We start from the raw sequence: 16574 nt of genomic DNA, 5'->3' as shown, positions 1-16574 counted from the left end.
CATTCTCATTCTCTTTCTCACCCTTTCTCATTACCTCTCTTTCTCAGTCTCTCTGTCTCTCTCGCATTTAAGAATAATCAATGTGGAAGTTATTTGGGAGATTGATTTGAATCAGAACTAATTTATTTTATTTATTTATTATTATTATTTTTTGAGATGGAGTCTTGCTCTGTCACCCAGGCTGAAGTGCAGGGACACGATCTCGGCTCACTGCAACCTCCACCTCCTGGGTTCAAGCGATTCTTCCGCCTGAGCCTCCCAAGTAGCTGGGACTACAGGCGCGTACCACCATGCCCGGCTAATTTTTGTATTTTTAGTAGAGACAGGGTTTCACCATGTTGGCCAGGCAGGTCTTAAACTCCTGACCTCGTGATCTGCCTGCCTCAGACTCCCAAAGTTCTGGGATTACAGGCATGAGCCACTGTGCCTGGCCCTTATTTTATTTTTAAATTTTTAATTTGCTATTGCCAAGTAGCTTATCAAAATCCCAGCATAATTTAATGACTACATCGTCCTTCTGCCACCAATTTATAATGCTACTTGTAAGATTTATTAAATTCCTATATATACCAGTGAATGAATCTATAGCAAGTATATAACAAGCTGTATCTTCCTTCGGGCTTTCTCCTTTGCTCTATTACTCTGTCTTTTCTGCCAGTACCTCGTTGTATTAGTAATTATTTACAATATGCTTTAATTTCTAATAGAATTCTTTCCTCATTTCCCCTTTACTCTCCTTTTTACACTTATTATTCTTAGTTATTTGCTCTCTTTTTCTTTACCAGATACATTTTTAGGGTAATTCTTGTTTCTTTTTTTTTTTTTCAATCCTATTGTAATTTTGATTAGTATTATATTAAACCTACAAGTTAAGAAGAATTGACATAGTTATAATAGTTTTTATACAGGAACAAGTTAAATTTCTACATTTACTCATAGTTTCTTTTATATATCTTACACAAATTTTGATCATTTTCACACTTATCTGTTGTATTTCTTATAAAGGTTATTTCTAGATAGTTTATAATTCCATTTCAATCTTTAAAGGTTTTTTTTCCTAACAGAATATTGCTAAGATTTGCAGACATTTTGAGTTTTTGCTTATCCTCTTATCCAGTGAGTTTTCCTGTTCTGCCAATTTTAAGTAAATTTTCTGGGTTTTAGCCTACAACTAGATCATTTGCAAATAGCCATGATACACATCATAGAAACAACAGTTCCCATAGTTTATTGCTTGTTGTGTGCCAGGCATATTATGACCACTCTAGTATTGACCCATGAACAACATGGGGGTTGGGGCATTGGCCCCTTGCACAGTCAAAAATTCACATATAACTTTTGACTCCCCACAGTCTTTACTACTGATATCCTACTGTTGACTGGAAGCCCTGCCAATAACATAGAGTAACATATATTTTATATGTTGTGTGTATTATATGCTGTATTCTTACAACAAAGCTAAAGAAAAAATGTTATTAAGAAAATCATAAGGAAGAGAAAATATATTTACTATTTTTAAATGGAAGTGGATCATCATAAAGGTCTTCATCCTCATCTTCAGGTGGAGTAGGCTGAGGAAGGAGGAGTAAGAGGGTTGGTCTTGCTGTCTCGGGTGGCAGAGGCAGAAAAAAATTGTGTGTAAGTGGATTTGTACTGGTCAAACCTGTGTTGTTCAAGGATTAACTGTATATTTATTGTTTTTTTTTTAATCCTTACAACTTTACAAAGCATATATAGAAAGGATAAAATAATTATATAAAATATTTCCAACTAAGGGCAGAACAAAGATTTGAACCTGGATCTGCCCAATGTTGAAGTCTTTTTCTTATGCTGTTTCCCCTGTTTTCTGTAAGTTGTGCCTTAAAAAAATTTTTTTTTTTTACTTTTAATTTTTGTAGGTACATGGTAGATGTATATATTTATGGGATACATGAGATAATTTCATACAGGCATAAATACATACTAATCACAGGGTAAATGGGGTATCTATCACCTCATGCATTTATCCTTTCTTTGCATTTCAAACAATCCAGTTACACCCGTTTAGTTATTTTAAAATGTACAATAAATTATTGTTGACTATATTCACCCTGTTGTGCTATCAAATACTGGATCTTACTCATTTTATCTAATTTTTGTACCCATTAGCCATTCCCACTTTCATGCACTACCCCTTCCAGCTTTTGGTAACAATCGTGTTCCATTTCCATGAATTCAATTGTTTTAATTCTTTTAGTTTCCACAAATAAGTGAGAACATGCAAAATTTGTCTTTCTGTGCCAGGCTTATTTCACCTAACGTAATAGAACTCCAGTTCCTTTCATATTGTTGCAAATGACAGGATCTCATTCTATTTTATGGCTGAAGAGTACTCCATTGTGTATATGTCCCACAATTTTCTTTATCCACTCATCTTTTGATGGACAGTTAGGTTGCTTCCAGATTTTGGCTATTGTGTATAGTCCTGCAATAAACATGGAAGTGCAGATATCTCTGATACACTGATTTCCTTTCTTTTGGATATATACCTAGCAGTGGGATTGCTAGATTGTATGGTAGTTCTATTTTTAGTTTTTTGAGGAACGTCCAAACTGTTCTCCATAGTGGCTGTACTAGTTTAAATTCCCACCAACATTGTGCGAGTGTAAGAGGGTTCCCTTTTCTCCACATCCTTGCCAGCATTTGTTATTGCTAGTCCTTTTGATAAAAGCCGTTTTGACTGGGGTGAGATGATATCTCATTGTCATTTTGATTTGTATTTCTCTGATGATCAGTGATGTTGAGCACTTTTTCATATACCTGTTTGCCGTTTGTATGTCATCTTTTTAGAAATGTCTATTCAGATCTTTTGCCCATTTTAAACTGGATTATTAGATTTTTCCTGTTGAGTGGTTTGAGGTCCTTATATATTCTGGTTATTAATCCCTTGTCAGATGGGTAGTTTGAAAATATTTTCTCCCATTCTGTGGGTTGTCTCTTCACTGTGTTGATAGTTTCCTTTGCTGTACAGAAGCTTTTTAACTTGATGTGATCCCATTTGTCCATTTTTGCTTAGGTTGCGTGTACTTATGGGGTATTATTCAAGAAATCTTTGCGTAGGCCAGTGTCCTAGAGAGTTTCCCCAGTGTTTTATTTTAGTAGTTTCATAGTTTGAGGCCTTGGATTTAAGTCTTTAATCCATTTTGATTTGATTTTTGTATATGGCAAAAAATAGAAGTCTAGTTTCATTCTTCTGCATATGGATATCCAGTTTTCCCAGCACCATTTATTGAAGAGACTGTCTTTTCTCAAATGTATATTCCTGGAACATTTGTTAAAAATGAATTCACTGTAGATGTATGGATTTATTTCTGGGTCTCTTCTGTTTCACTAGCCTATGTGCCTGTTTTTATGCCAGCACCATGCTGTTTTGGTTACTATCGCTCTGTAGTATAATTTGAGGTCAGGTAATGTGATTCCTCCAGTTTTGTTCTTTTTGCTCAGGATAACTTTGGCTATTCTGGGTCTTTTGTGGTTCTATATGACCTTTAGAGTTTTTTTATTTTTTACAAAAAAATAACATTGGTAATTTGATAGAAATTGAATTGATTCTGTAGATTACTTCAGGCAGTATGGACATTTTAATGATACCAAGTCTCCTTCCATGAGCATTGAATGTACTTCCATTTGTTTATATCATCTATGATTTCCTTCATCAGTGTTTTGTAGTTCTCCTTGTAGAGCTCTTTCACCTCATTGGGTAAATGTATTCCTCAGTATTTTTGTGTGTGAGTGGCTATTGTAAATGAGATTGCATTACTGATTTCATTCTCAGCTTGAATGTTATTGGAGTATAGAAATACTACTGATTTTTGTACAATGATTTTATGTCCTGAAACTTTACTGAAGTCACTCGTCAAGTCTAGGAGTCATGGTGGAATTGTTAGAATTTTCCAGATACAGAATTAAATTGTCCACAAAGAGATAATTTGACTTTTGCTTTTCCTATTTGGATGTCTTTTATTCTTTTGTCTCACCTGATTGCTCTGGCTAGGACTACCAGTACTATGTTGAATAGGATTGCTAAGAATGGAATCCTTGTCTTGTTCTAGTTCTTAGGAGGAATCCTTCTAACTTTTTGCTCATTCAGCATGATGTTGGCTGTGGGTTTGTCATAGGTGGTTCTTAATATTTTGAGATATCTTCCTTTGATGCCTAATTTGTTAAGTGCTTTTTATCATAAAGGGATGTTGGATTTTATCAGATGCTTTTTATGTGTATATTAAGGTGATCATATTCTTTTTTAAAATTCTGTTTATGTGGAGAATCACATTTATTGGTTTGTGTGTGTTGAACCATCCTTGCATCCCAGGAATAAGGCTCACTTGATCATACAAATTTTCATTTTAATGTGCTTCTACTGGATTTAGTTTGCTAATATTTTATAGAGGATTTTTGTATCTATTTTCATCAGCAACATTGGCCTGTAGTTTTCTTTTTTTGTTGTGTCCTTGCCATATTTTGATATCACGATGAAACCGGTCTTGTAGAATAAGTTAGGGAGGAATCTCTCCTTAATTTATTTTCAATAATTTCAGTAGGATTGGCATTAGCCTTCTTTGTATATCTTGTGAATCTATCTGGTCCAGGACTTTTTTTTGATTAGTAGTTTTTTTTTTTATTACTGATTCAATTTTGTACTCATTATTGGTCTGTTCAAGGTTTTTTCTTCCTAGTTCAATCTTGGGAGATTGTGTGTTTCCAAGAATTTGTTCATTTCCTAATTTTATAGTATGTGCACATGGAGATGTTTATAGTAGTCTCTGAGGATCTTTTATATTTCTTTGGGATCCGTTGTAATGTCACCTTTGTTATTTCTGACTGTGTTTATGAATCTTCTCTTTTTTTTCATGTGTTAATCTTTCCAGGAGGTTATTAATCTTGTTTATCTTTTTGATCTTTTCTATGGCTGTTTGGTCTCATTTTAGTTCTGCTCTGATTTTAGTTATTTCTTTTCGTCGGCTAGCTTTCAGTTTAATTTGTTTTTGTTCTTCTAGTTCCTGTAGGTGCAACATTAGGTTGTTAATTTGAGATCTTTCTATTATTTTTGTATCAGCATTTAATGCTGTAAACTTTCCTTTTAACTGCTTTTGCCATATCTCAGAGGTTTTGGTATGTAGTGTTTCTACTTTCATTTGTTTCAAAATTTTTTTAAATGTCTGCCTTAATTTTATTGTTTTCCAAAAGTCATTCAGCAGCAGGTTGTTTACTTTCCATGTATTTGTGTGGCTTTGAGAGCTCCTCTTGGTATTGATTTCTATTTTTATTCTACTGTGGTCCAAGAAGATGCTTAGTATGATTTCAGTTTTTTAAAAAATTTATTGAGACTTGCTTTATGACTGAGTATGTGGTCAGTCTTAGAGTATGTTCTGTGTGCAGATAAAAAGAATGTGTATTCTGTGGTTGTTTAGTGGAGTGTTCTGTAGATGCTAATTAGGTCCAACTGGTCAAGTGTCCAATTTAAGTCTAGAATCTATTAGTTTTGGGCCCCGATCGGTTTAATGCTATCAGTGGGGTGTTAAAGTGTCCACTATTATTGTATGATATTATTGTCTGTCCCTTTTCTTAGATCTAGTAGTAATTGTTTATAAATCAGGGTCCTCAAGTGTTGGGCACATATATATTTAGGATAGTTAAATTCTCTTCTTTAATTGGACCTTTCATCATTATGTAGTGCTTTTCTTTGTCCTTTTGTACTGTTGTTGATTTAGAATCTGTTTTATCTGATACAAGAGTATCAAGCCCTGATCTTTTTTGTTTTAAATTTGTGTGATCTTTCCCCATCCCTTTACATCAAGTGCTTTGGGTGTCATTACATGTGAGATGGGTCTCTTGAAGATAGCAGAAGATTGGGTCTTGTTTTTTCATTCAGTTTGCCATTCTGTGTTTTTAATGAAGCATTTAGGCCATTTATGTTCAGTGTTAGTGCTGATATGTGAGGTTTTCTTCCTCTCTTAGTGTTAACTAGTTGCTTTGTAGTCTGAATTGTATAGTTGCTTTATAGTGGCAGTAGCTTTGAACTTACACATACTTTTGTGGTAGCAAGTGTCATTCTTTTATTTTCATGTTTAGAACTCCTTTAAGCATTTTTGTAGGGCCTATCTGGTGGTGTCAAATTCTCTTAGCAATTGCTTGTCTGGGAAAAACTTTATTTCTCCTTTGTTTTTGAAGCTTACTTAGCTTGGCAGGCTGTGAAATTCTTGGATGGCATTTCTTTTCTTTAAGAAGGCTAAAAATAGGCCACCAATGTCTTCTGGTTTGTAAGATTTCTGCTAAGAAATCTATTGGAGGAGGAGCCAAGATGGCCGAATAGGAACAGCTCTAGTCTGTAGCTCCCAGCGTGAGTGACGCAGGAGACGGGTGATTTCTGCATATCCAACTGAGGTACCGGGTTTGTCTCACTGGGGACTGTCAGACAGTGGGTGCAGGACAGTGGGTGCAGCGCACCGAGCATGAGCCGAAGCAGGACGAGGCATCTCCTCACTGGGGAAGTGCAAGGGATCAGGGAATTCCCTTTCCTAGTCAAAGAAAGGGGTGACAGATGGCACCTGGAAAATCAGGTCACTCCCACCCTAAGATTGCGCTTTTCCAACGGTCTTAGCAAACGGCACACCAGGAGATTATCCCGTGCCTGGCTCGGAGGGGCCTATGCCCACGGAGCCTCGCTCATTGCTAGCACAGCAGTCTGAGATCAAACTGCAAGGCAGCAGCGAGGCTGGGGAAGGGGCGCCTGCCATTGCGGAGGCTTGAGCAGGTAAACAAAGCAGCTGGGAAGCTCAAACTGGGTGGAGCCCACCACAGCTCAAGGAGGCCTGCCTGCCTCTGTAGACTCCACCTCTGGGGGCAGGGCATAGCCAAACAAAAGGCAGCACAAACTTCTGCAGACTTGAATGTCCCTGTCTGACAGCTTTGAAGAGAGTAGTGGTTCCCCCAGCACGCAGCTGTAGATCTGAGAACGGACAGACTGCCTCCTCAAGTGGGTCCCTGACCCCTGAGTAGCCTAACTGTGAGGCACCCCCCAGTAGGGGCAGACTGACACCTCACACGGCTGGGTACTCCTCTGAGACAAAACTTCCAGAGGAACTATCAGGCAGCAACATTTGCTGTTCACCAGTATCTGCTTTTCTGCAGCCTCTGCTGCTGATACCCAGGCAAACGGTCTGGAGTGGACCTCCAGCAAACTCCAACAGACCTGCAGCTAGGGGTCCTGACTGTTAGAAGGAAAACTAACAAACAGAAAGGACACCCACACCAAAACCCCATCTGTATGTCACCATCATCAAAGACCAAAGGCAGATAAAACCACAAAGATGGGGAAAAAACAGAGCAGAAAAACTGGAAACTCTAAAAATCAGAGTGCCTGTCCTCCTCCAAAGGAATGCAGCTCCTCACCAGCAATGGAACAAAGCTGGACGGAGAATGACTTCGACGAGTTGAGAGAAGAAGGCTTCAGATGATCAAACTACTCCGTGCTAAAGGAGGAAGTTCGAACCAATGGCAAAGTAGTTAAAAACCTTGAAAAAAATTAGATGAATGGCTAACTAGAATAACCAATGCAGAGAAGTCCTTAAAGGACCTGATGGAGCTGAAAACCATGGCACGAGAACTGCGTGACGAATGCACAAGCCTCAGTAGCTGATTCGATCAGCTGGAAGAAAGGGTATCAGTGATGGAAGACGAAATGAATGAAATGAAGCAAGAAGAGAAGTTTAGAGAAAAAAGAATAAAAAGAAACGAACAAAGCCTCCAAGAAATATGGGACTATGTGAAAAGACCGAATCTATATCTGATTGGTGTACATGAAACTGACGAGGAGAATGGAACCAAGTTGGAAAACACTCTTCAGGATATTATCCAGGAGAACTTCCCCAATCTAGCAAGGCAGGCCAACATTCAAATTCAGGAAATACAGAGAACGCCACAAAGATACCCCTTGAGAAGAGCAACTCCAAGACACGTAATTGTCAGATTCACCAAAGTTGAAATGAAGGAAAAAATGTTAAGGGCAGCCAGAGAGAAAGGTCAGGTTACCCACAAAGGGAAGCCCATCAGACTAACAGTGGATCTCTCGGGAGAAACTCTACAAGCCAGGAGAGAGTGGGGGGCATTACTCAACATTCTTAAAGAAAAGAATTTTCAACCCAGAATTTCATATCCAGCCAAACGAAGCTTCATAAGTGAAGGAGAAATAAAATATTTTACAGACAAGCAAATGCTGAGAGATTTTGTCACCACTAGGCCTGCCCTAAAAGAGCTCCTGATGAAAGCACTAAACATGGAAAGGAACAACCAGTACCAGCCACTGCAAAAACATGCCAAATTGTAAAGACCATAGAGGCTAGGAAGAAACTGCATCAACTAATGAGCAAAATAACCAGCTAACATCATAATGATAGGATCAAATTCACACATAGCAATATTAACCTTAAATATAAATGGGCTAAATGCTCCAATTAAAGGACACAGACTGGGAAACTGGATAAGGAGTCAAGACCCATCAGTGTGGTGTATTCAGGAAACCCATCGCACGTGCAGAGACACACGTAGCCTCAAAATAAAGAGATGGAGGAAGATCTACCAAGCAAATGGAAAACACAAAAAGGCAGGGGTTGCAATCCTAGTCTCTGATAAAACAGACTTTAAACCAACAAAGATCAACAGAGACAAAGAAGGCCATTACATAATGGTAAAGGGATCAATTCAACAAGAAGAGCTAAGTATCCTAAATATATATGCACCCAATACAGGAGCACCCAGATTCATAAAGCAAGTCCTTAGAGACCAACAGAAACTTAGACTCCCACACAATAATAATGGGAGACTTTCACACCCCACTGTCAACATTAGACAGATCAACGAGACAGAAAGTTAACAAGGATATCCAGGAATTGAACTCAGCTCTGCACCAAGCGGACCTAATAGACATCTACAGAACTCTCCACCCCAAATCAACAGAATATACATTCTTTTCAGCACCACACCACACCTATTCCAAAATTGACCACATAGTTGGAAGTAAAGCACTCCTCAGCAAATGTAAAAGAACAGAAATTATAACAAACTGTCTCTCAGACCACAGGGCAATCAAACTAGAACTCAGGATTAAGAAACTCACTCAAAACCACTCAACTACATGGAAACTGAACAACCTACTCCTGAATGACTACTGGGTACATAACGAAATGAAGGCAGAAATAAAGATGTTCTTTGAAGCCAATGAGAACAAAGACACAACATACCAGAATCTCTGGGACACATTCAAAGCAGTGTGTAGAGGGAAATTTATAGCACTAAATGCCCACAAGAGAAAGCAGGAAAGATCTAAAATTGACACCCTAACATGACAATTAAAAGAACTAGAGAAGCAAGAGCAAACACATTCAAAAGCTAGCAGAAGGCTAGAAATAACTAAAATCAGAGCAGAACTGAAGGAAATAGAGACACAAAAAAACCCTTCAAAAAATTAATGAATCCAGGAGCTGGTTTTTTGAAAACATTAAGAAAATTGATAGACCGCTAGCAAGACAAATAAGAAAAGAGAGAAGAATCAAACAGATGCAATAAAAAATGATAAAGGGGATATCACCACCGATCCCACAGAAATACAAACTACCATCAGAGAATACTATAAACACCTCTACACAAATAAACTAGAAAATCTAGAAGAAATGGATAAATTCCTCGACACGTAGACCCTCCTAAGACTAAACCAGGAAGAAGTTGAATCTCTGAATAGACCAATAACAGGCTCTGAAATTGAGGCAATAATTAACAGCCTAACAACCAAAAAGTCCAGATGGATTCACAGCTGAACTCTACCAGAGGTACAAGGAGGAGCTGGTACCATTCCTTCTGAAAGTATTCCAATTAATAGAAAAAGAGGGAATCCTCCCTAACTCATTTTATGAGGCCAGCATCATCCTGATACCAAAGCCTGGGAGAGGCACAAAAAAAAGAGAGAATTTTGGACCAATATCCCTGATGAACATCAATGCAAAAAATCCTCAATAAAATACTGGCAAACCGAGTCCAGCAGCACATCAAAAAGCTTATCCACCATGATAAGTGGGCTTCATCCCTGGGATGCAAGGCTGGTTCAACATATGCAAATCAGTCAACATAATCCAGCATATAAACAGAACCAATGACAAAAACCACATGATTATCTCAATAGATGCAGAAAAGGTCTTTGACAAAATTCAACAACCTTCATGCTAAAAACTCAATAAATTAGGTATTGATGGGACATACCTCAAAATAATAAGAGCTATCTATGACAAACCCACAGCCAATATCATACTGAATGGGCAAAAACTGGAAGCATTCCTTTGAAAACTGGGACAAGACAGGGATGCCCTCTTCAACTTTCAGCTTTCTACATATGGCTAGCTAGTTTTCCCAGCACCATTTATTAAATAGGGAATCCTTTACTCATTTCTTGTTTTGGTCAGGTGTGTCAAAGATCAGATAGTTGTAGATATGCGGCATTATTTCTGAGGGCTCTGTTCTGTTCCATTGGTCTATATCTCTGTTTTGGTACCAGTACCATGTTGTTTTGGTTACTGTAGCCTTGTAGTATAGTTTGAAGTTAGGTAGCGTGATGCCTCCAGCTTTGTTCTTTTGGCTTAGGATTGACTTGGCGATGCAGGCCCTTTTTTGGTTCCGTATGAACTTTAAAGTAGTTTAAAGTTCTATTCAACATAGTGTTGGAAGTTCTGGCCAGGGCAATCAGGCAGGAGAAGGAAATAAAGGACATCCAGTTAGGAAAAGAGGAAGTCAAATTGTCCCTGTTTGCAGATGACATGATTGTATATCTAGAAAACCCCATTGTCTCAGCCCAAAATCTCCTTAAGCTGATAAGCAACTTCAGCAAAGTCTCAGGATACAAAATCAATGTACAAAAATCACAAGCATTCTTATACACCAATAACAGACAATCAGAGAGCCAAATCATGAGTGAACTCCCATTCACAGTTGCTTCAAAGAGAATAAAATACCTAGGAATCCAACTTACAAGGGATGTGAAGGACCTCTTCAAGGAGAACTACAAACCACTGCTCAATGAAATAAAAGAAGATACAAACAAATGGAAGAACATTCCATGATCATGGATAGGAAGAATCAATATTGTGAAAATGGCCATACTGCCCAAGGTAATTTATAGATTCAATGCCATCCCCATCAAACTACCAATGACTTTCTTCACAGAATTGGAAAAAACTACTTTAAAGTTCATATGGAACCAAAAAAGGGCCCGCATTGCCAAGTCAATCCTAAGCCAAAAGAACAAAGCTGGAGGCATCACGTACCTGACTTCAAACTATACTGCAAGGCTACAGTAACCAAAACAACATGGTACTGATACCAAAACAGAGATATAGACCAATGGAACAGAACAGAGCCCTCAGAAATAATGCCGCATATCTACAACTATCTGATCTTTGACAAACCTGACAAAAACAAGAAATGAGTAAAGGATTCCCTATTTAATAAATGGTGCTGGGAAAACTGGCTAGCCATATGTAGAAAGCTGAAACTGGATCCCTTCCTTACACCTTATACAAAAATTAATTCAAGATGGATTAAAGACTTACATGTTAGCCCTAAAACCATAAAAACCCTAGAAGAAAACCTAGGCAATACCATTCAGGACATAGGCATGGGCAAGGACTTCATGTCTAAAACACCAAAAGCAATGGCAACAAAAGCCAAAATTGACAAATGGGATCTAATTAAACGAAAGAGTTTCTGCACAGTGAAAGAAACTACCATCAGAGTGAACAGGCAACCTACAGAATGGGAGAAAATTTTTGCAATCTACTCATCTGACAAAGGGCTAATATCAAGAATCTACAATGAACTCAAACAAATTTACAAGGAAAAAACAAACAACCCCATCAAAAAGTGGGCAAAGGATATGAACAGACACTTCTCAAAAGAAGACATTTATGCAGCCAAAAGACACATGAAAAAATGCTCATCATCACTGGCCATCAGAGAAATGCAAATCAAAACCACAATGAGATACCATCTCACACCAGTTAGAATGGCCATCATTAAAAAGTCAGGAAACAACAGGTGCTGGAGAGGATGTGGAGAAATAGGAACACTTCTACACTGTTGGTGGGACTGTAAACTAGTTCAACCATTGTGGAAATCAGTGTGGCGATTCCTCAGGGATCTAGAACTAGAAATACCATTTGACCCAGCCATCCCATTACTGGGTATATACCCAAAGGATTATAAATCATGCTGCTATAAAGACACATGCACACGTATGTTTATGGCGGCACTATTCACAATAGCAAAGACTTGGAACCAACCCAAATGTCCAACAACAATAGACTGGATTAAGAAAATGTGGCACATATACAGCATGGAATACTATGCAGCCATAAAAAATGATGAGTTCATGTCCTTTGTAGGGACATGGATGAAGCTGGAAATCATCATTCTCAGCAAACTATCACAAGGACAAAAAACAAACACTGCTTGTTCTCACTCATAGGTGGGAATTGAACAATGAGAACACATGAACACAGGAAGGGGAACATCACACACTGGGGCCTGTTGTGGGGTTGGGGGAGGGCCGAGGGATAGCATTAGGAGATATATCTAATGTTAAATGATAAGTTAATGGGTGCAGCACACCAGCATGGCACTTGTATACATATGTAACAAACCTGCACGTTGTGCGCATGTTCCCTAAAACTTAAAGTATAATTAAAAACTCCATTTTTAGTCTGATGGGATTCCCTTTAAAAGAGGCAGTTTGGTTCTTTTCTTTAGCTGCCTTTAAGATAGTTTCTTTCACATTGACCTTGGATTGTCTGATGACTGCGTGCCTTGGTGATGGTCGTCTTATATAGTATCTCACTGGTGTTGTCTGAATTTCTTGTATCTGCATATCAATGTCTCTTGGAAGAGTGGGGAAATTTTCCAGAATCATACCCTGAAATATGTTTTCCAACTTCCTTACTTTCTGTTTTTCTCTCTCAGGAATGCCAGTAATTCATAGGTTTGGTTGCTTTACATAATCACATTTCTTGAAGTCCTTGTTTGCTTTTTTAAATTCTTTCTCTTTGTTTTTGTCTGACTGGGTTAATTCAAAAGACCAGTCTTTGAGCTCTGAAATTCTTTCTTCTGCTTTGTCTAGTCTGTTGTTAAGGCTTCCAACTGTATTTTGAAATTCCCGTAATGAGATTTTTAATTCCAGAAGTTCTGTTTGGTTCTTTGTTGATACCATTATGTCATCTTTCATGTCTTGGATCATTTTTCTGGCTTCTTCGTATTGGATTTCAACTTCCTCTCAGATCTTGTGGAGTTTCCTTGCCATCAGTATTCCAAGTTCTATATGTATCATTTTAGATATTTCAGTCTGCTTAGGATTCATTGCTAGGGAGCTAGAACGATCCTTTGGAGGTGACAAAGCACCTTGGCTTTTTCTACTTCCAGAGTTCTTGCACTGATTCCTTCTCATCTGAGTGAGCTGACAATTCTTTTTTTGGATTTGTGTTTATTTGGATGGGACTTAATTTTTTTCCCCTTGAAGGTGTAACTGTGATGTATGTTGTGTATGCTTGATTGGCTTCTTTTCTGGGTGCTTTCGGGGGCCAAAGCTCCATATGGGTTTTTTGGTTGCAGGTAGGTTTGTATGGTGGCTTTCTCAGATGCTGTTTTTTGTAGTTTTTTCTTGGTGGTGTAATTCGGGCTGCAGTCCAGTAGATGGTGCTGAAGAGTAAGATACAGCAGATTTATTTCAGCTGTGTTCACTTTCATCAGAATAGCCCAGAAAGGGCCATTGGGCCCCAGCAGAAAGAACTGCTGCCATGTCCACAATCACGCACTTTGGCCGGATGAGAAGGTGAGAGATGACCCCCTTCTCCACGTTTGTTCCGAGACATCGGTGGTGCCCCCTTCGGTGGTTAGTGCTGCACCCACATTTCCTGTTTCCCACTGGTGGCTTTGACAGGCTGCTCTGTCTCCTCCCTGAGGGGCAGTTTGTGCCAAGGGTTCAATCTGTGGGAGACCCCAAACTCCCTGAGAATCTGCTGGTATCATGTACTTGCCAAAGTCAGAGTAGGTTGTGTAGTATGTCTGCGGTTGGTGGTGCAGTGGCTCAAGTGCAGAGGATCTCCAAGCAAGGGAGTGGCACCACAGGTACACAACTGGTATGACAACTGCCATCTCAGTTTGAATCGGAGGTGGGTGCAGCATGGCTAAGTCAGCTGCTCACCCAGTTCTCTGTTTTCAGGAAGTCCTCTAATCGCCACCAATAGTGTTGCCCTGGCTTGCAAGGGCTGAGGGGCTCCCCAGCTGTTTAGCAGCCAGTGTGTTGTCAGAGGGGTGAGGGGAGCAGAGACACACTCCCAGCTACACTTTCTGCTGGACTCTGAGTTCCTCAGTGGTCGATATCAACCAGACTTTTGCTGCTTTCTTTCTCTCCATCCAATCTTCTTCACGTGGGTACTCCAACAGGTCCTGGCTCTCTTCCCTCCGTTTCCTTGTCAAAACTTGATTATTTACCAGTAATTTTGATCTTCCTTCTGAGGAGAACTGGCATGAGATGTCCGTAGTCACCATCTTGAAGCAGCCTCTGAATCTTATTTTTCTATCCATTCTAAATCTTTTGATTGGAGAGCTTTATCACATTAAAGATTGTTATTGATAGGTAAGCACGTACTACTGCATTTGTTATTGTTTTCTGGTTGTTTTTTGGTCCTTTGTTCCTTTCTTCCTCTCTTATTGTCTACTTTTGTGATTTTGTGCTATGTGCTAAGTTTTGATTCCTTTCTTGTTCTCATTTGTGTATCTACTAAGCATCTTATAGTAATAATAGACTATTTTAAGCTGATAACAATTTAACTTTGTCACCTGAAGATATTCTAGACTTTTACCCTCCTCACAATTATTTTGGCTGTCACAGTTTATACCTTTTTACATTTTAGACTTCATAACAACTTAATGCAATTACAGTTATTTTTGACTGTTTCAACATTTAACCTTTATAATAGCAATTTGAGAGATTTACACACCACTGTTGTAGTAATGGAATATTCTGAATTTGAATATATATAAATACCTATCAGTGAGTTTTATACTTTGATATGTTCTTGTGATAGTAATTATTGTTCTTTTGTTTCTGGTTGAAGAACTCTTAAGCATTTCTTGTAAATCAGATCTAGAGGTGATGAATTCCCTTAGCTTTTGTCTATCTGGGAAAGACTTTACTTCTATTTTATTTCTGAAACACAGCTTTTCTAAGTATAGTATTGTTGGCTGTCGGGTTTTTTTAATTAGCACCTTGAGTGTATTATCCCATTCTCTCCTGACCTTCAAGATTTCTGCTGAGAAATCTGCTGATAGTCTAATGGCAAGCCCGTTATATGTTGCTTGATGCTCTTCTCCTCTGCTTTTAAAATTCTTTGTCTTTTACTTTTAATGTTTTAAATTATAAAGTGCCTTGGTGAGGACCTTTTTGCATTGAACTGTTCGCTAGTTTTCAACTTCAGTATATATGGATGACCATATCGCTCCCAAGACTTGGGAAGTGTTCAGCAAGTACTTCATTTAAAAAGCCTTCTGTGCCTTTCTCCATATCTTCTCTCTCTTTTTTTTTTTTTTTTTTTGAGATGGAGTCTTGCTCTGTTCCTGGAGTGCAGTGACGTAATCTTGGCTCACTGCAACCTCCACCTCCTGGGTTCAAGCAGTTCTCCTGCCTCAGCCTCCTGAGTAGCTGGGACTACAGGCGCGTGACACCACACCTGGCTAATTTTTTGTATTTTTAGTAGAGACAGGGCTTCACCATGTTAGCCAGGATGGTCTCGATCTCCTGACCTCGTGATCCTCCCGCCTTGGCCTCCCAAAGTGCTGGGATTAGAGGCGTGAGCCACCACGCCCAGCCTCTTCTCTTTCTAGAGCTCATACTGTGACATTTGTTCATTTCATGGTGTTCCATAATCCCTGTAGACTTTCTTCACTTTTTCTCTATCTGGGCAACTTCAAAAGACCTATCTTCAAATTCACAGATTGTTTCCTCTGCTTGATCTAGTCTGCTGTTGAAGCTCTCAATTTTTAGCAATTTCATTCATTTAATTCTTCAGCCCCAAGATTTCTGTTTGATTCTTTTTATGTTATGTATATCTTTATTGAGTTTGTAATTCATATCATGTATTATTTTGCTGATTTCATTGAATTGTCTATTCTCTTGTATATCCCTGAGTTTCTGTAAGATCATTACTTTGATTTCTCTTTCAGATAATTTGTAAATTTCCATTTCTTTGGGGTCATTACCTGGGGAATTATATTCCTTTGATGGCGTCATGTTTTCCTGCTTTTTCATGTTTCTTGTGTCCTTGCATTGATAACTGCACATCTAGTGGATCAGTGACCTCTTCCAAATTTATAGAGTTGCTTTTGTAGTGAATGATTTTACCTATAGATGATTGCTAGGGGGTCAGTTGAGCAGGGTGCATTGGCTCTGCGGGTGGTGGTGCAGTGGCTCAAGGGCAGAGGTTCTGCCTCTGGTTCCAGGT

The 16574-nt window shown here is 38.7% G+C and overlaps 1 protein-coding gene across 8 annotated transcripts in view; it reads left to right on the top strand.

Annotated features, from left to right (window-relative positions):
• NEK1 (NIMA related kinase 1) overlaps nucleotides 1-16574 on the top strand; it is a 215085-nt gene that overhangs the window by 100711 nt on the left and 97800 nt on the right. The window lies entirely within an intron of this gene.

The sequence above is a fragment of the Hylobates moloch genome, unplaced genomic scaffold (genome assembly GCF_009828535.3).
Source record: "Hylobates moloch isolate HMO894 unplaced genomic scaffold, HMol_V3 SCAFFOLD_3, whole genome shotgun sequence".
Classification (NCBI taxonomy): domain Eukaryota; kingdom Metazoa; phylum Chordata; class Mammalia; order Primates; family Hylobatidae; genus Hylobates; species Hylobates moloch.
The sequence above is the reverse complement of the archived record's forward strand: the minus strand, read 5'-3'. Positions and strand labels throughout refer to the sequence as shown.